General features: G+C 44.1%; 2 long non-coding RNA genes across 4 annotated transcripts in view; one reads left to right on the forward strand and one right to left on the reverse strand.

The window, feature by feature from the left end:
• Positions 1 to 21,001, reverse strand: part of LOC127670729 (uncharacterized) — a 621,253-nt gene that overhangs the window by 300,929 nt on the left and 299,323 nt on the right. The gene's annotated exons all lie outside the window — the stretch shown is intronic.
• LOC127670730 (uncharacterized) overlaps positions 1 to 21,001 on the forward strand; it is a 63,067-nt gene that overhangs the window by 31,642 nt on the left and 10,424 nt on the right. For 2 of the 3 annotated variants that reach the window (XR_007974599.1, XR_007974600.1), the window contains 2 exons: positions 2,170 to 2,296; positions 14,439 to 14,523. This is a non-coding gene — a long non-coding RNA (uncharacterized LOC127670730). Of the gene's footprint in view, positions 1 to 1,493; positions 1,614 to 2,169; positions 2,297 to 14,438; positions 14,524 to 21,001 lie in introns of all 3 variants that reach the window. The other variant, XR_007974601.1, reaches the window with a different exon arrangement.

Genomic DNA, 21,001 nt, shown 5'->3' on the forward strand with positions numbered 1-21,001 from the left:
TCCCACAGTGCAATGCTGTCATGGGTCATGGGAGGGAATAAAACTAATATATGATTATAACACTGATCACTTGTTCTTCCTTCCAAGCACCTCCCAAGATCATCCTGCTGAGTGACACATCCCTTAACTGTCCATCTCTGCTCAGACTGGCCACCCATCTCAGTGATGAAGGTTAATACCCTTCTAAGACACATTCTTAACAATCACTCCTTGAATATTATTGTAGACATGGTTCCCTCCTCTGGTTTAACTGCACATATCTTTAAGTGAAACTATTTAAAGCTAGCTCTGTGATTTGCCCATTGTCTCTTTTATGGAATATAAGAATCAAATCTGAAAAGTGCCGATACTAATATATAAACATCTGTTTATATTAACCATGTGCTCAACATTGGTTTGAGAGCTTTACATGTATTGACTGACTCAATCACTGTAGCTGATGTGGAAGTCTATGATGCTTTCTCTAGGTTTATGCTCCAGGTAATTATCTTTAGCATAGTCATGCACCCAGTAAGCCTATGACCTCAGGTAGCCTTGCCTCAAAAGTATACCTCAATGTACTCATTAATCTATGTCTTAAACTGAATTCAAGTTTTAAAATAGAAAACCGGAGCCTGTGGCTAAAAGGTACAGATGAGATTTAGGGCAAGTAAGGTTGACCTTGAAAGAAATGATGCTCCTTGGGCCCTTTCTCTAGCTCCTCCATTGACAACCCTATGCTCGCTCAGTCCATTGGTTGGCTGTGAGCCATGGGTATTTTATTCCCCCTTCTAAGAAGGACCAAAGAATCCACACTTTGTTCTTCCTTCTTCTTGAGTTTCATGTGGTCTGTGAATTATATCTTGGGTATTCCGAGCTTTTGGGCTAATCAGCTAGTGCATACTATGCGTATTCTTTTGTGATTGGGTTACCTCACTCAGGATGATATTTTCTAGTTCCATTCATTTGCCTAAGAATTTATTGTTTTTAATAGCTGAGTAGTACTCCATTGCGTAAATGTACCATATTTTCTGTATCCATTCCTCTGTTGAGGGACATCTGGGTTCTTTCCAGCTTCTGGCTATTATAAATAAGGCTGCTATGAACATAGTGGAGCATGTGTCCTTATTACATGTTGGAGCTGAAGAGGTTTGCAGCCCCATAGGAGGAACAATAATATGTACCAACCAGTACCCCCCAGAGTTCCCAGGGACTAAACCACCAACCAAAGAGTGCACATGGAGGGACCCATGGCTCCAGCTACATGTGTAGCAGAGGATAGCCTTTTCAGACATCAATGAGAGTAGAGGCCATTGGACCTATGAAGGCTCGATGCCCCTGTGTAGGGGAATGCCAGGTCAAGAAAGTAGAGGAGGGGGTGCTAAGCAGGGGGAGGTGGGATGGGATAGGGAGGTTTTGGAGGGGTAACAATGAAAGGGGATAACATTTGAAATGTAAATAAAACAAAAATCTAATTTAAAAGATAAAGAAATGAAGCAATCTCTTCCCCCAAGGTCACTGCAAGATTTTGTTACTCTATGTCAGCATCATTAACATCTACACCAATGAAGATGTGGCTTCAGATCTGTGGATGCAAACCACTGCTTTTTTCTGCCTTAAAGAGTGATAGAAAGGTAAATCTGAGGAGAAGGGAAAAGGGGGAAGGAGAGGCAGATAGATGTAAGTCAATTCAGCAGCTGGGTGAAGGTTAGCTTGGTCTATGGGACACAGCCTAGAATGACTGGAAAGACAGTCTCAATGGAGGATTACCTACATTCAATTGGCCTGTGGGCATACCAGTGGGGATTATCTTAATTAATTGATCTGGTGAGACCAAGCCCATTGTGGGCAGCACCATTTCCTACGTAGAGGTTCTTAAAGAGTGGGGGAAACTGAACTGAGCACGAGCAAGTGAGCAAGTGTTCATTCCTTCCTCTCTGCATGTGACTGCAGTCCCAGTCCCCATGACTTCCCTTTAACTATGGATGATAACCTGCAATGGTGAGCTACAATAAACCCCTCCTTCCATCCTGGCCTTTTTTTTTTTTTTTTTTTTTTTTTTTTTTTTTTTGGCCAGGGTGTTTTGTCACAGCAACAGAAATGAAACCAGAACAGGCAATAAGTAGAAGAAACATCCAAAGCAAAACATCACCTCCGTGCTGAAATGACAACTGCTTTCTCACTTTCTAGCTAGCCACTGGGTGTTGTCCATGTACTGCAGGGAGAAGCAGACGGAGCTGCCTGGTGCCCGTGGAGCTCAGAGCATCCACAAATCTGGCACCATTCTTTGACGCCAAGTCTCCCGAAAATCACCGTGGTAAGTACCTGTCTGTTTGCTTTTTAAAAGGAACACAGAACAACACGCCCCACTTCTACTGTAGCATCGAGTGTAGCACACCAATGACAGAAACAAAGAAACCACTTCACCCTAGTGTAGGTTGGGAAGACAAATTCAATTGCAGTCGCTTACAAGAAAATGCATAACTTATGAGTAGCTATCTGGCTGAAGAAAAAAATCTCTCTCTTAAGAAATCCTTGGGGAAAGGGAGGGTCTTGTAAACCCCTCCCTACTCTGTGGCAGAAAGTTGGTGTGTCTAACCTGACACAGGTTCCTTGTGGATAGTCCCAACTACTGACACTTTATCAATGACCAGGTCATGTTCAAGAGCACCCCACAAGGGTCATCGCTACCAAGCCCATGTCTTACCATACCTACTGTGGACCATACCAGGTCAAGGTCAATGTCTCACCACCCCTACTGTGGACATACCTTCTAGCACTCCTTTATTTTGTACTGTATTCTCTCTCTCTCTCTCTCTCTCTCTCTCTCTCTCTCTCTCTCTCTCTCTCTCTCTCTCTCTCTCAGATTTATTTATTTATTTTATGTATGTGTCTTCAGACACACCAGAAGAGGGCCTTAGATCTCATTACAGATGGTTGTGAGCCACCATGTGGTTCCTGGGATTTGAACTCAGGACCTCTGGGAGAGCAGTCAGTGCTCCTATCCACTGAGCCATCTCTCCAACCCCATTGTATGTCTCTTAACTGGTTTTATTGCTTTCTTTTTCCTGTGCCACAACAGTACATTTTCTATAAGTCTAGAATTGTCCTGCAGAGTAAATTAGAAGTCATCGCTTTCCTAATGGGAGTGTTCAGTCATTTCACTTTCATATAGCACGCGAAGTTCATATCTGTCCTACAACATCATTGTGTATATGGTCTTTGCCAATCTTCTTAGAACTTTCCAGAATTGGCTCTGTGTGTTTTTTGTTTATGTGTTTGTTGATGTCTCTGATCAAATATAATTCCCATAAGAGTAATCGACATGATCTCTTTGTGTAAAGTACCCCCTAACCCCATTCCTGGACCCTTCTTTACTTTCCCTCAAAGCATTCACTGCTTAGATTATATTGCATTCCTACTTGATTATTTATTGTTCATCTTCTCCACTGGGCTTTACACTTTATGAATACATTTTTCTGTCTTTTATACCCTTAGCAGGGAGAATGGTCTTTTATCCAAAGGAGAGGGTCAGCAAACACTAACTGGACAAGAGCAACTGTACCGTTTGTATCATCTGAGTGCGCAAACTTGATCTTACAGCTCCCTCTCCTAAGCTATGTCATGCCGCCCTGCTAGTCCCTGTTACTCAGAACATTTACACGGCTCAAGGCTGTCTCACTTTCATTCTCTCCCCTGACTGCTTCTAGCACACACTATGAGGTCCAGAACACACTAATTTTTTCACAGCCAATGTGCTGCTCCTCCATCTTGGACTCTGGCATAGTCACCAGCCCTAAGCCCCTAACGCCAGTAAAGGGCTTACATGAATCAGACTGTGAATAGAATCTTGATTTCACATTTTATTTGGCGTTAGTTGCTAGCATGTCGGTTAAACGATGACAATATGATTGATTGGCAGTATTTACCTCACAAGTTATTTTGTAATCAAATTAATTTAATACCTATTCATAGGATACCTATTGTGTGCTTGGCACTGCTACTGTAGGTGTTTAGGATATCTGAATGACCTTTGTGAAGTGCATACTCTAGCAAAGGCAAGATCACACAGGAGAAATGGGTGCAACTGAGAGAATGGGGCCAGAAGGGGAGTATGTTGTGTCTGGTGTCATACATATATGTGTGTGTATGTGTGTGTGTGTGTGAGAGAGAGAGAGAGAGACAGAAACAGAGACAGAGAAAGAGAAATACTCTCACAGAGATGAGGGCACGAAATGGAGACTTGAAGATGCTGAGGAGAGCTAAGGGTAGAACAGAAGGGACAATAAATAAAGTAAAAACAGTGACCACAAGGTTCATACAAAGACCATATTCTGGAGCATAAAATAACTTCCAAAAAGTACAGGCAGGAGGAATGGCTCAGCAGTTCAGAGAACTTGCTGTTCTTCAAGCACCCATGTCAGGTGCTTTACAGCTGCCTGTGACTCCAGCTCCAAGAGATCTCTAAGAGGCTCTCCAGATAGCTACGTACTGGTGGCATACTGTTAACACACACACACACACACACACACACATTCACATATACATATATAAAAATAAACCTTTAAAACAGTATTATTGTTTTAAAAGCCTAGAAAAGCTCACACCATGCACAGTGTATTACTGGTCACCCGTGGATTAAATTAGCATCAACTTAATGATAAAAATGAATAATAAAAAGTGAGATAGCTAATTTCTAATCACTTGGAAGGGAGATAGCATGCTTCTAAATAAGCCGTAAATAAAAGAAGAAATCAAAAGGGAAATTAAGAAGTATTTTATACCAGGGAAGGCTATATGCAAGGGAACTGACGTAGCATGTGAAGGAAAGGCTTTTAGTCAGGTCAGCATAGGGTAGCTATTTGCACTGAGTGCTTTAAAAAATGTCTGTAATCCAGCACAAGGGAAATTTGATGTTTGGGGTCGTAATGATAACAATTCCTCCTTCTCCCCCTTTTTTCTTCTCCTCTTCCTCTTTCTCCTCTTCTCTTTTCCTCCTCCTCTTCCTCCTCCTCATCCCTCTAGCAGCATTGGCCATAAACCTAGAGCCTCTGATGAGCTAACAAGTGTTCTACCACTGGTCTGAACCCTGAGTTCTAACTCACTTTACCGTACATAGAAACAATCGCATGATGCTGAGAGTGTTCTCTCCTTCAGCAGACACACGGGGAAGAGGTTGTGGCGGATGTGAATGCCATGTTAAGCTGCCAGCCTTATCCACACCTGAAGTCAGTTGTGCTGACACAAATGTTTTTCGTGGGTAGATGCTGCAGTTTCTGTTTAGCATCAGACCCTTCCACTTGGGAAAGCCCAGTTCATTGGTGATATTTCCGGTCTGGTCACAAAGTCACCCACCGGTTTGCTGCATGCTCTAAAGTGATGTTTTCCAGAGCTGAACATTATTTTGGAAACTGTGCATGTTTATTGGTATTGAAACAAAGGTGTTGAGGCAAGGCATCCACATATGTCATTCTGAAATCAGAGGGGAAGTTGCTGCCTACAAAACGAACACCACACATGCACAGCCTGGTCTTGGTGGTGGTGAGTTTTGCCAGATTCTCCAGAATTTGGTATGTTTGGAATGGTCGAAATATATGAAAATTTCTAGAAACTTTTGTGCCAATATTTTCCTTATACATAATTGTCATGTATATTGGGTTTCTTTTATGCAGACACTTTTCTGTAGTAGACGTGCATTGAGTTTACCTTGAAGTCCACATGCATGACAATCAATTGCACGACACTCATACCATTATAATTGCATGAAACTTAAATTCCTGAACTCAGGAGCATCCGTACAGGAAGGGACAGAAGCACACACAAGGCACTATAGTGCAGAGACCAGCAGCTGACCAGTGAACAGGAGACACCGAGTTAATGTATGGAGGAAGTGGCTTTTGAGATGTGGGTTGTATGTAACCGATCAGTGATCCCAAGTAACTCGTTAATTGAGGAAAGAAGAGGATCTATCTGCATGGGCAGCTGCTGAAGATTGACTCAATAGGCTTTGAGGCCTATTAACTAGATGCACCTTGGTAAAGTTTTGTCTGTATTGGGGCCTCAGCCCTTAGAAGTTCATTGGCCCTGGGCAGGCACTTCCTTCTGGTAAACACATATTTTTTGTGAGATTATGTCTAGGTTTGAGTAACTTTAGCATAGCTCCCTCCCCTCTTTGAGATCCAATGTCCATGCGCAGTATGTACCTGCCTGGGATGTTCGAGGTCCTGTTTGGTTTCCCCAGGACCGTAGATAGATAAACTACATGTCATACATTTTTCTGTGCCCACATTCCCTGTAAGATCATAGGTTCAAGTCCCGGCTGGGTTACAGGATTTAGTTGTAACCTATGCGTATTTGTGATATACTTGACAAATCTGATGTTAAGACTTGAGCGAATTAAAAACTTTTGAATGTCAACAAAATAAGAGAACGAGAGAGAGGATGGAGTGATTGACAGTTCGGTGATCTAGTTCAGACTAGACTAGGGTCAGTTACCTAACACGCTTAAAGCTCTGAGTTTGATGCCCAGCGCCATATAAAAAGGATGAGGATAGCACACACCTATAATGTCAGCACTTGGGAAATGGAGGAGGAGGATATGAAAGCTCACAGTGAATTCGACACTATCCTGAACTATGTGAGATCCTGTCTCAAAAACAAAGATTTAATCAAAGATCAACTGGAAAAGCTATGTCTGATGGCAACCTCAGTGGTCTGGAAAGATGTCTCGAGCGGCATTTCCAGCAGACAGAAGGCCGCTTTCAGGAACAAGGGCTAATTACAACCCATTATTCTATTGACGACCTCTTCTGCCTGGACCCGTTACCTAGCATCAGACCAGTGATTCACTTTGGCTTTTCAATGTTGTTGAAAGTTCTGTGATCATTTTATGCTATGACAAGGTCAGCACAGGTTTGTCTTCCTTTACTGTTTTTTTTATTTATTTTTTTATTTTTTATTTTTTATTTTTTAAGACAGGCTCTCCCTAGGTTGCTCAGACTGGCCCCGTACAATCCTCCTGCCTCACCCTCCTGAGTGTAGGCATTACAGACCTGGGCCCTCACACAACTTGCAGGAAAATGCATTGGAGAAAAAAGAAAGTTGTCCAGAGTATTCAAGCAGATGCACTAGCCAGCAATTTACCATGCTAATCTTTTCTCAGCCCTCAGTGTTCTCTGAAAAGGAACCACTCACTGTCTGTCCTTAACTATTAGCCCCAGAAGAGGAAACATGCTCTTCTTGGACTGTTCTGAATATAACTTCTTCTAAAATGAATCTCTACATTCAAAATGACTCTTAGTCAAAATTCCAGTGGCATCCCCCACCCTGACGCAAACACACACCAAAGCTCTTCTAAAATAAATCAGAAAAATAATAGCTCTCTCTCTCTCTCTCTCTCTCTCTCTCACACACACACACACACACACACACACACACACACACACACACCAAAACTAAACGACAAAGAGAAAAACAATAAAAAATAAAGAAAGGAGGGAAAAAACCTACTACAGAGATAAATGTGTGGTTAATGGTATCACAGCAGGTTACCTACATGTTCTGTTGCTCCTGAATGCTGCATTAGTAGGTCACCCATGAACAGTGAAGAACAATGCCTAGAAAACAGAATACATTAAATATAGCCTACCGGCCCGATAAAAGATGCTTGAGTCCGTGAGAAACTGAAACCGGTGCCGTCTGAAGAGACAGGGAGCAACTTGAGAGAAATCACTCCAAAGGCTCAGTTTACTTTTTATTCTAAATATACATTTTAGAAAGTTAGGGGAAATATACATCTAAGAATCAAAGAGAAAACAGCAAAAGAAAAAGTGAAATCAATATTTACTGAAAAATCTAGAGATAAAAAAGGCTTACTAAGCTTGAAAATAATAAAACCTCTGAGGAAGACAACAAAATGTTAAACCAGAAACTGTGTTGAAACTTTCTTACATAAGCTTTAAACAAGCATGTTGAGAAAAAATGCCTACAGAAATACTAAAAATGTACATTTTTATCTTATTATGAACATGTATAAGTTGCCAAGAACTCTAAAAGGAGAACACAATATTAATACACAGGAAGACAAAATGCATTTTCACTTTACAATTAATCGGTGAAAATCCTGTATCCATTATAATAGACACACAAAACGCCATCAAGATGTAATTGCTTTGCGATTGTAAATAGTGTTTTCTAATAAGTAATATTAATAGTCAACGTAAAGGTGGTATAGGGTGGTTTATGTAAACCAGCTGTTTGGATCTTTGTCTTCTTGATTTCTTAATTTTTTTTAAAGATCCTTATTGGCAAGTATTATTTTTATAATTGAAAATGTAAAAGTGATAGCCCGTGTCTACACCAGTTGAGAAAATTGTCTTCCATGACCGGTGGATGTACAATCGCACACACTGAGCCATGGGCATCGCGTGGACCCTCCACTGACCACCATTAAAGATTCTGCTTAGAGACAACAGCATCTCTCGGTGAGAACGCAGCTTTCTATTCTCCTGCATCTGCTGCAGCACTGCAGTACAGAAACACTACCTGCCGTCGGATTAAAACAATGAGCAAACGCATAGGTTTGGGAGACCGGAAGACAGCTTCGTCTATAAAGTGTTTGCTGTGTGAGCGGGAGAACCTGAGTTCAGACCACCCACCACCCCACCCCACCCCACCCAGCACTCAAGCACAACGGTGTGTGTTCATAATCCCTGTGCTGGGGAATTGTGCGGAGAGGGGAGTATCATTGGAGCCATTACCAGCCAGCCGAAGCCAGATAAGTGAGACCCAGCCTCAAAAGTAAGAGAAAGAACAGAAATAGAGAGAGAGGGGGAGGGGAAGGGGAGCTGAGTCCTTTCTCGGGGCTAGTAACACTGAGAACTACTAATCCATGCTCCTGTGCAGCAGGTTTTGATAAGAAGAGACGGTCTGTAGTTTCAAAGGTTTATTATAGAAAAGTAGGAAGAGAAAAAGAGATGGCGATATAAAGAGAGAAAGAAAAGATAGAGAGATGCGAGCTGGCCATGACCATATGGAAAGAGGGGAAAGAATGGGAAGAGAGGGGGAACAGGGGGACAAGAGCAAGGACGAGAAAAAAACAAGAGAAAGCGAGGAAGGGCAAGAAGATGCCCTTTATAGTGGGCTGGATTGCCTGGCTGTTGCCAGGTAACTGTGGGGCGGGGAAAACCTCGTTGTAGCCAGGTGACTGAAGGGGTGGCGTCCAGCCAGAACACTAGGGGCCTGGGGCGTGGCCCTATGTGACTGATGGCCATAGGATTATGGAGTTGAGGAGTCAGGCATCTGGGAGCATGGCTCACTGGTTCCATCCCTTGCAGAATGTTCTACTGGGTCTCTGGAGTAAGCCTTGCTCAGCCAGGCCACAGACTGCCTTACACGGTCCCACAGCTGGCCTCTGGGGTACCTATTGTGGCTTCTAAAGTCAGTCCTGTAAAGTTGAAGCAGGCCTCCCTGCCTCAGTCCTCCCCACCTACTGTACTTGAAGAGGGCTGGAAGTCTCCATTACCACCCCAGGTGGGGGTTTCCAGGGCAGGTTCTAGACATTAGGCCTTATGTGACGTGAGAAAAGGACACACAAGGGCTTGTGGTCTGGCTTCCTCTCTGGAAATGTGCTTCAGGAAAGATGGAAATGTAGACTAGACGGAACTGGGGATTTGCCTAGCACGAATGAAACCCTGTGCTGCATCTCCAGCATCATCAAAACCAAAACCAAAACCATAAGCCAGGCATGGTGGCGCACTCTTGTAATCCCAACACATTGAATGCGGGAACAGGAGGACCCAGAGTTCAAGGTCATCTTCAGCTATACAGTAAATTCAAGGCCAGGCAGGATTAAAGGAGACTCTATTAAAAAGAATAAGACTGAAACTGATTTGAACTTAGTTTTAAGAAGGCTTATCATTTTCTATGCCCTTCCTGAATCTAAATCACCATTAAAAAGAACCACTGATATTTTTTCAACAAAGCTGGTATGAAAACACACACACACACACACACACACACACACACACACGCATGCACGCGCGCGCGCGCACCAGAACAGGTAAGAGTTTGTTAAATACATATACAATAAGGAAAATCCAAAACATAGACATAGTCTTGTGCTGGCTCAGCTTTGTTTGTCTGAGAAGAAAGAACCTCAGCTGAGAAATCTTCTCATGTTCTTGACTGCTAACTGATGGAGATGAGTCCAGCCCTCCGTGGGCGGGGCTGTACCCAGGCAGGTCAGCCTGGGACAAGGCAGCACGTAGGTTGTGAGCCTAGAGACAAGTCAGTAAGCAGCCATGATTACTGCCTTTGCTTCTGTTCCTGCTCCAGGCTCAATGCTGGGCTGTTAGCTAAAATAACCCTTTCCCTCCCCAAGTTGGTTTGGGTCAGTATTTATCACACTAACAGAGAGCAAACTAGGAGAACCCTTTTTACCAAAATAAGAGTGTTGGAAAACCCTGCAAGAGGATTAAATAGAAAGACCCTTTAAGAAACTGTCAGTCCTCCTTAAATTAACGATTATTTAATGAAAATTGTTATCCTCATTCTAATATTTTGTTTTTAAAACATAGAAAAATGAAAGTAACCTAGAAAGTTTTTAAAGACAAAGATGGACTAGGATGGAGTGTGGGAACCTGTGATAGGTCAACCACATAGTTGAAGAAGAACTACTTCCAGATTAATAGGATCCTCTGATAGAAGAGGCAAGGCAGAGGCCCTCAGAAAAGACTCAGTTTCCAAGGATAACATGATAATGAAAGATTAATAATTTTGATCTAGCATGTGGAAAATTTAGATGAGTTAATAAGGGTATAACTATAGGTCCCCCAGGAAAACGGAAGAAGTTTAGTAGTTACTGAACAAGTAATATAAGTTTCATATACATTCAGCATGTGGTATGTGTGTGTGTGTGTGTGTGTGTGTGCATGTGAATGTGAGTGTGTACATGTGAGTGTGTGCATGTGAGTGTCTGCATTTTAGTGTGTGTGCATGTGAGTGTACACATGTGAATGTGTGTGTGTGAGCATTTGGTATGTGCATGTTAGTAAGTGTGCATGTGAGAGTGAGAATGTGTGCATGTGTGTGTGCATATGGATGTGTGTGTGAGTGTATGGGCATGTGAATGTGTGCATATTAGTGTGTGTGCATGTGAGAGTGTATGAGTGTGTACATGTGAGTGTGCATGTCAGTGTGTGAGTTTGTGCTTGTGAGCGTGTGCGCATGTGAGTATGTGTGCATGTGGATGTATGTGTGAGTGTGTGTGCATGTGAATGTGTGCATATGTGTGTGTACATGTGAATGTGTGTGCGTATGTGAGTGTGTGCATGTGAGTATGTGTGTGTCTGTGCATGTGAGTGTGTGTATGTGAGTATGTGTGTGTCTGTGTATGTAAGTGTGTGTGAGAGTCAGTGTGTGTGTGTGTCATATAAATACCAAATTAGGTAGCAAAACCTATCACATATACTTCAAAAGTATCAGAGATAAAATAGATAAAAGACTTTTTGAAATATAGAATTTGGCTATTTTGTCCACCTACGTTAATCCAAATTGAGTGTAATTCTAGACCCATTCGGAGTTGACATTTATGCTAATTATTGTTGATGACAACCTCCACAGTAATTAATTGTCAGCACACCGAGTGTGATGGCTATTCTCCGTTCTCAATTTGACCAGATCTGGAAGGAACTATAATCCAGAAATGGAGGGCAAACCTGTAATCCGGATCTCGAGGCTAGGAGACACAAGATTTTGTTCCAGATGTTGAGGCACACCCTTAATCTGGCCACACCTTCTGCTGGAGGCCTATATAAGGACAATGGAAGAGGGAATGGTTGGTTGTTCCTCACCTCCTCCCACTTGCTTTGTCACATCCATTGGAGCCTCCTCTGCATAAGACTCCGGCTTATGCAGAAGACCAGTTGAAGCTCCCAGCCTCCGGAGACTGAGCATCACCAGATTCTTGGACTGTCCATTGACACATGGCCATTATTGAGTTAGTTGGACTGCAACCTGTAAGCCAATCCAAGAAATTCCATTTATACATATGTATGTGTTTATATGTTGTGATATGTGTGTGTGTATGTGTGTGTGTGTGTGTTGTGTATGTATGGACATACAGATACATATATACAGACATATGGATATGAATCTCTCTTGCTTGCTTTATATAACAAGTGACCAATACATACACATGGGGCGAGGGGGAGAGAGAGAGGGGGAGAGAGAGAGAGAGAGAGAGAGAGAGAGAGAGAGAGAGAGAGAGAGATTGCTTTCATCCTCCCTACAAAAATGGGAAGCAGGGATGGAACCAACAGACTTCAAGCAAGTACTGTGTGCCAGGAGCTTGGTTATCCTCTTTTCTGTTCCATTTACTTTTGGCATGGCATTGGAAGAAAGATATTTTGCCAGCAATTCTCTGACCTGCACTGGAACCCACATAGTGGAAGGAGAGAAATAAGTCATACAGGTTTCCCAATGACATCCACACATGCCCCATGACACACACACACACACACACACACACACACACACACACACACTCAGAAACAGAGAGAGACACAGAGAGAGACATACACACACAGACATGCACAAACATACAGACACACACACACACACAGACATACATACATAGACACACATGCCCTGATTTGCAATATTATTTTAAAAAGAAAAAGAAAAGTGAGTACGTGCGGAACCCCTAGAGTATACCAAGTATACCAGAGGCCGTGCAGTGCTTGGCCTCTGTTTTACACCTGCTTAACACTCTGTTAAGCCTCTTAACACTGTTTGCCTCTTAACACTCTATGATTCAGCAGTAACTTCTAGTGTGCTGCTGTAAGACAACGTAACAAGGACAAAAGGAGTCCTCAGGCATACATTTGTTAAGGTTAGAAGTCCCCACGTGCAAAATGGAGGTTTTCCATACCTGAAGGTGGACCATAGCCAACAGAAGCCACCTCACCAGGGTATGCCCGGGAAGTTATCTTACCTCCAACAGGACTACAACCTGTGCCCCGCCCCCCCATTGCAACTTCCCCTACCTCTCTGCAATGGTTTCGTGCCAACTAGATGCAAGCTAGAGTCATCAGAGAGAAAGGAGCCTCAGTTGAGAAAATGCCTCCATGTAAGCTGTAAGACATTTCTTCATTAGTGATCAATCAGGGAGAATCCAGTCCATTGTGGGTGGTGCCATCCCTAGACTAGTGATCCTGGGTTCTGTAAGAAAGCAGGCTGAGCAAGCCATGGGGAACAGGTCAGGAAGCAACACTTCTCCATGGCCTCTGCCTCAGCTCCTGCCTCCAGGTTCCTGCCCTGTTTGAGTTCCTGTCCTGATTTCCTTCAGTGATGAGCAGTGCTGTGGAAGTGTAAGCCAAATAAATCCTCCCCACAACCAACAATTTCTGTTTTGGTCATTGTGTTTGGTTGCAGCAATAGAGACTCTGAGATAGAATGAATGACTTCCAGGGAATACACAAGGCCAGTCTACCTCAGTTAATAGCAACGTGTCTGTGCCTTGTCAGCCACATTGGCACCGTGGTCCCTCACCGATCAGGCCAAGACTCTACTTTACCTGAGACCGTGCGTCTGAGTAGCAATTCACCCTTTCCTGTCTGGCCTCCTTCTCTCTGATCAGGTTCTGCTGAGGAATACTCCCTCGGGAAGCCACTTGACCTGAGTCTTGGTCACTGGAGGACCATGTTACCCAAGGCAAAGGAGATTTAGTGTCCTGACTGTATTTCAGCCATACACATTAATTCCTAATCTTCACAAACAACCCTTACGAGAACTCTTCAAATAACTATGGCAACTTCCATTTGACCAACTGGCAAAGTAAGAGCAATGTGGTAAATGACGTTCAGCTCTGAGGAAACTCCAGGAGGAGCTTGAGCCCCTCAGATGGATCTGACCAGGGCTGCTCTTCCCAGCAGTGGCCTTGTCTACCCAACCTCAGAACACAGCTTCTAAGTTACCACACTTCTGTCCTGTGGAGGAAGGTATGGATGACAAAGCAGAAGCCACCTTCCTCATCCAGGTGACAATGTTGCTACTCTCGTTCTTCAGAATTAAGCACATCCATTTCTAGTGTTCAGTATTTGAAACAAACCAAATGCATTTTTCCTGCTTAACGTCTGACTAAGAACACTAACATCTGAGTAATGCAATCCCTTTATGTCTGGAGTCTTGATTTTTTTTCTTTTTTCTTTTTTTTCTTTTTCTTTTTTCTTTTCTGAGTTTTTTTCCCTCGGGCGTTGGCACACACACACACCTTTGTAACTGAGCCTTTATCACTAAAGGCAAAAACATTTCTCTGCCTCATCTCCCATCTATGCAGGCTGAGACTGAGGTAGATTCATTAGAATATGCAAGTTGGGAAGTCTGAGAAACTTTAACTGAATTGCCAGATATTGAACCAACAGCTAGTCAACTTACACTTTACTATGTATTCCCTAAAGGATTACCAGAGGAAGCAGCAACTGAAGGAAGAAGAGATTACTTTGGTCACAGTCTGAGGGGGTGTGACCCATCATGATGGAGAAGGTATGTGGGGGTAGGTGACTCTGTGACAGCAGGTCACGGTTAGCTGCCTGTTCACACAGTAAAAACTAATCATAAATAGAGTAGGAAGGAGGGCTGAGCTATAAACTTCATGCCCACCTTACAGAGAGTTACTTCCTCCTGTTAGACACTGCCTCTCAATGTTTGACGACATTCCGAAAACAGCTGGGACACAAGTGGGTCCGCACTTTATACACCAAAACCATAACACTCTGTCAGAATCGACCAAATGGAAGAAAATTATACAGAGGTACGCTTCTAGCATTTACAAAATGGTATATTATATCCCACTGACTGGCTGACGCGAATGAAAAAAAAAATCTACCCACCAAAGGTGATAACTAAACCTGAGCTTTTGATACGACTCAATCTTAAATGTACCATGGTCTCGTGTGTGGAAGACTTGACTCCCAGCTGGTGGCTACTGACAGGCTGCAGAATCTTAGAAAGAGGGGTCTATCTGGAGGGAGTATGTCAAATAAGGCATGTCTTTGAGTGGTCCCTGGTCCCTGGACACCCCGCTACCCCTATCTATCACTCTGCCCTTCACCAGTCTCTCTCTCTCCTTTCCCCTCCCTTCCTCCCTCTCTCCCACCCTCCCTTCCTTCCTCTTTTTTCTGGCCACTGTTCTAAGAGTACTCTTTACTCTGCTGTGTGCCATCTGCCAGGATATTTCAACCTCAGCACAAGCCCAAAATTATGCAGCCCAAACACCAGGCAAGAAACTTCTGAAACCACGATTGCCAATACCCGCATCCCATTCAGGTTGTCTACCTCGAATCTTCTGTCACAGTGACCGACGACGGCTCCATAAAGCTACCTAGAAGGAAGGAGCTGACTGAACAGCCGAGCCATCAATACGTCTAGTAAATAAGTGCCTCTGCTCCTCAGCTGGTGACTCGGAACTCTGTGGTCTGAAACAAAACACAATGTAGTAAACGGAAGAAATGGGACCCACAGGACAAAAAGGGCATCTTTCGAGATGACCCACCACACTCTCCCAGCCCATCCCGTAGGTGACTTGCAAAGCTGACTTCTAGAGGCCTTGACTGCAGTGGAATATGGAACAATGTCCTTGTGATATCTCCTTAAAACATCCCTCACAGTACCACGTTCACCAGGCAGAGTCGCTAACTTTCATTCTCCGAACGTCTCAAAGTGTCCCTGTCAAATTCTTCCTTCCAATACCTTCCTGCTGCACCTTCAGTCCTAGAATATACGTCTTTTCCTCCTTCCACGTTAGTTCCTTGCAGATGTCACAGTGGAGAAGGCAAGATTGGAAGTGGCAATAATTATCCTGTCCCATAGATATCCAACGCTAGAAGGCAGACAGGAATGAGCGGTGGCTTCCGGGGAAGAGACCTGAGATTTATAACTACAGGGTTTTTCAGGCTGAAAATGAAGAGGGAGACATGGCTTGACAGGAAATACACACGGGGCGAGCGAGGCACGTCAGTAAATCTCGGACAGCTGCGAGTGATTCACAGCTGCAGATGGGGCTGGAAAGAGTTCAGTCCTCGGGGCTAACAGCGTCACCATAATTTGGTGTTCCTGCAGGTCTCAAATCTAATTTGTTTTCAAAGAGCACTTGGCAAAGGCTGCAAATGATCAATATTAGAAGATTGATGTGCAAGCCAGGATTGGTGCTGTTTAACAGGTTCCGGCATACTCTGCCTGCCCTGATGTAACGCTCTCTGCGTCACCCTCCTTGGAGTAGAATCACCACAGAGGTTTCCTGAAAGGACAAAATCAACTTAAGTCGTAAGGGAATCGAAGTCGGTGATGATGTCCCTGATGTCCCTGGTGATCTCAGAATGGAGAACTTGATCACTTGTCTCCCCACCCCCGCCCCTGATTTGTGTGTGTATGTGTGTGTGTGCAAATCAGCAAGCAAGCCAAGAGGAGCACAACTGAGATAACCAGGAAGAACACCCCTTCCCAGAGCACCTACCAGGAAAGGTTGTCTCTGATGCTTCTGCCTCTACCCTCCCACTCCCATCCTCAGGGCATGTGTGCCTTAGTGCCCAGAGTAAAATAAAAACCCTGGAGGAGCAAAGCTGTAGGCCAGGCTGGGAAGCCCTGTTATTCTCCAATTCTCCAGAGTAAGGCCAGAGAGGATGCTTTTCTGGGACTGTCAACTATTTTTATGTTTACTTCTTGTGCCATAAAAAAACTTGATTTTTGTTGAGAAATTCCACAGATAAGAAAGGGCACTGGGTTGCAGGTGAGAAGGGACTCGGTTTTCTTTAGGAGCTCTGGCCTCTGGAAGTTTAGCCATGCTCCAGTGAGGGTGTGGGCTACGCAAATTGGACTTGGTCGTCGTCGTCTTCTTCTTCTTCTTCTTCTTCTTCTTCTTCTTCTTCTTCTTCTTCTTCTTCTTCTTCTTCTTCTTCCTCCTCCTCCTCCTCCTCCTCCTCCTCCTCTCCCTCCTCCTCCTCTCCCTCCTCCTCTTCCCTCCTCCTCCTTCCTCCTCCTCCCCTCCTCCTCTTCCTTTCCCTCCTCCTCTTCCCCCTCCTCTCCCTCCTCTTCTTCCCCTCCTCTCCCTCCTCCTCTTCCATCCTCCTCTCCCTCCTCCTACTGCTTCCTTCTCCTCCCCTTCCTCCATTTCCTATTCTTCCTCCTCCCCTCCTCCTCTTCCCTCCTCCTCCTACTCCTTCTCCTCTACCTCCCCCTCCTCCTCTTCTTCCTCCCCTCCCCCTCTTCTTCCTTCTCCTCCTCCCCCTCTTCCTCTTTCTCTTCCTCCTCTGCTCCTCCTCCTCCCCCTCTTCCTCCTCCTCTTTTTTGGGGGGAAGGGATCACAAGGGTCAGGGGAGCTGACCTGGGAGGACTGGGAAGTGAGTGTGACCTGCATTCACAATGTGAAATTACAAATAATCCATTTTTTTTAAGTTATGAAGAAAAGGCCCTGGGCGATGAAGGATGTGAGAGGTGACTACGAAGGCTGGTGGGCACGGGGTGCGGGCTTCTCCACTCTCTGTCTTCACTGTTCTTAGCTCTCACACCAGATGTCCACATGTTGCTGTTTCTAAAGCAGAGCCATAGACGTTTCTCAGAAATACGCCCGATGTCTTTGTAGAGAGCCGAGTGCATGCACATCTCTTATTAGCCTCTGTTTAGCTTGGTCAACCTTTGCCGGATTGACATGGTGAGGTTCTGTGTGTGCGCAGCGTTAAAGAGTGCACAGCTCACGTGGACTGTGAAAACTCTCTGATTTCAGGAGTGACAGTTCTTCTCGAAATAACAGGCCCAACCCCCCATCATCTTTATTGTCTGACTTTAGACCTCAACACTATTTTATACAGCGGGATTTCTTCTCTCATAAAATAAAGACCACTTTCTTCCTTGCAGCATTGATGCAGTGGTCAGAGGGATAAATCCTGCTTACCACATGTTTTCACTACAGAGGAAGACTCCTGTTTGGGACTGTGGTTTTAGGGCCAGGATATTGGAATTCCATTTGCTTAGCTGTCTACTTAATCTGTCCCTTTGATAACACCGGTTAGAGTTTTATCCATATAGAGGAGAGGCAAAATGAGAAGATGTCCTTTAGTTCAGTAATAACAGCTTGGGAAGGAAAAGACCATCAACGGAGACCAGTTAGGCAGCTGGCACATAAGTCAAACACAAGGAAAAAAATCATCCTGAGAAATAAACTATGCAAATAAATATGTTTTGCCCCGATGCCAACCCTACCTCGATTTCCAATCCACCAAAGGGAGATCATTCAACACAAACTCTAAAACCAGGCTACCTTGCCTTCCTTTGGTTCTAGCTTAGGCCCAGGGCGAGGCATTGCTTGGGTAAGTAAGGTACTCAGCTTTCAGACTTGGTTGCCTGATCTTTAAGATGGAGCAAATACTAACATGGGCCTCGATGAATTATCCTGGACAAGAGAGGGCCTGGATAGCGTCGTTCAGAATAGTTCTTTTCTGGAGGTGAGCATCTCCTACTCCTTGTCTGCCACATGAGGGATACAAGTGGGACAATGTGACTCACGGCCCCTAGAGGGCAGCAGAGCGATGATTACATATGTGCACAGTGACAGTTATCAAGGAAGATGCACCCTCTAAGGAGGAAGTAGGTGAGGAAAAAGCTGCTCCTCGCCATGCAACGTGGAATCTGAGCCAGGAACCACTGTACATCTTGGTTAGGGAAGCCATCATAAAAGCCCAAACATGGTAAGGAAAGTTAAGAGCGTGGGCAAGTGTCCTGATAGGAAGGACCCAGGCATGGCTGAGAGACACACGTCTGAGAAGGCATGCTCCGGGGTCCATCCTTGGAGATCTTGGCTGCTCAGGCCGTGGACTGTGCTGCTCTGTCTCCTTGGGACTGAGGCTGTCTCACGACATGCCAGCTGGGTTACAAGAATGATTGACAGAAACCACATCACACTTTGTGGCCCAGCCTCTGACAAGATGAAGGTCACAAATCTGCCTCTTGTGAGGGGCACAGGATATAGACCCCACTTATGTTGTGGTTTGAGTTTTTTTTTTCAGTTTGATCTATTAATAGATTTTATCTTCCTTTTTCTTTGTTTGTGTTTTGTTTTATTGTTTGTTTTGACTCAAGAGTCTCACTATGCAGCCCAGGGTGGAATTAATCAGCTTGAATTTATCAGGTCCCTGTCTCAGCCTCCTGAGTGTCAGGGTTACAGAAGACATATGTTTCCATTTCTGACTTTAGGCCTTATCTATTGCTGGGAGAGTTTGGGGGGAAAATTCTGGAAAAAGGAAATATTAGCCCACGATTTTCAAGACAACCAAACATCAAGTAATTTTCTAGAAATGAGTTTGAGCTTCCATCTTTCATTTTCACACTTAAAGCATAAATAAGTCTGACTACACTGCTCACCCAAAGGGCATCTAATCCCAGTACCTCCACTGTTCCTAATGGCAGCTTCTGGAGGGGCAGCTGCCTGTGCAGTCTGAACACCACACCTCAGCCTCCCCTCAGCTGCAGCTGGGATCCTGACCATCTCGACAGGAGGGTTGTCAGGATGACCAGTGCAGAGCAAAGTTCAAGTTTGTTTAGAAAAGGATGGTGCATGCCCACCCAAGGGATGAGTGTGAGCTTCTCAACAGAGGAAGTTGTGCAGAAATGTCTTTGCAATGGCTGCATATATGCTTCTGTGGCTTTCAGAGTTAGCATGCTTGTTTATTTTTTAGTTTATATAGCAAAAAAAGGCAAAGACTCAGGGACTCCAGAGATAGATTGGACTGAGCCCGGCTCCGGGACGTTAGCATGCCATTGGGTTCTATATTTGAGATTTTGAAAGAACTCGGTGTGTGTGTGTGTGTGTGTGTGTGTGTGTGTGTGTGAATACTTATGAGGTGATTGAAGTGTTGTGCTGAATAGACTCTGTTTGCAGAATCCCAGGATGTTTTCAAAAGCCCACAAAGCAGGAAATCAATCGAAACCACAATGCAAGTGTATTATAATGAAGTCAGGGTCTTTTGAAAATCTGGACCCTGCTGATACTTGCGTGTAGGAGTGCCTGTTCTGTACATATTTGAGTGCATGGTGGGCAGGGCGTGCAAAGGCAATGGAGAAATTCCCTTGGAAAGCACCAGCCTGGGTTTCTGATACAGCAGAAAAATTCAGCTGAAGCTCTGAGGATGTTTAACCACATAGAGCCATTCTGACCATAGGGAGACTCAACCACCACAGTTCAGAGTTAGAATCTTGAAAGGATCTGATTTACAACTACATTTATGGGTTACATATTTTTTAAAAAATATTAATATTTAAAAACTAAAAATATGATATGATTTGGTTTGCTTATATAGCTTATATTTAAAAGCAGGTGCTTTTTATTTTATGTGCGTATGAGTGTTTGCTGCATGCGTGCATGTGTACTACATGCATGCTTAGCCAGGAGAGGAGGCAGATCCTCTGCAGCTGGAGTCACAGATGGGTGTGAGCTGCCATGTGGGTGCGGGGAACTGAATGAGGGTCGGCGGGAAGAACAACAAGTGCTCTTCACTGTGGAGCCATCTCGCCAGCCCTTACATCTCTTATCCTAAAGAATGTTTTCTGAAAATGAAATTATAATGTAGTTTACGGGGAGCTTTATTCAGGTTCATGTTGGAGAGAATAGCACCAATAACTTAACAGCAAGGTCACGGGGCCCTGAAACCATTTGGTTTTAGCCAAAATCAGATTTCAGTGACTGGACATTCTTTTGTTTGAAATGGTTTCTATAAAAGAGATCATTGCAATCTCTCTGTAGGCAATCATACAATTACTTTTGCTAGATGAACTTATTTTTTTACCTCCAGCAGGTGAGAAACAGAGAGAGGAGCCTCAGTGTGGGGGCCTCTTTCTTTCCCGTGGCCCTTTAACTTACTGTCCTTCTTGTCTCATACCCATTTTAGCTCAACGCAACATGCATATCCTCATGTATTATACTTCCCACTTCTACCCATGATCCCATGCTCCCAACCATGTATACCTTTGTACC

The sequence above is a fragment of the Apodemus sylvaticus genome, chromosome 20 (genome assembly GCF_947179515.1).
Source record: "Apodemus sylvaticus chromosome 20, mApoSyl1.1, whole genome shotgun sequence".
NCBI lineage: Eukaryota > Metazoa > Chordata > Mammalia > Rodentia > Muridae > Apodemus > Apodemus sylvaticus.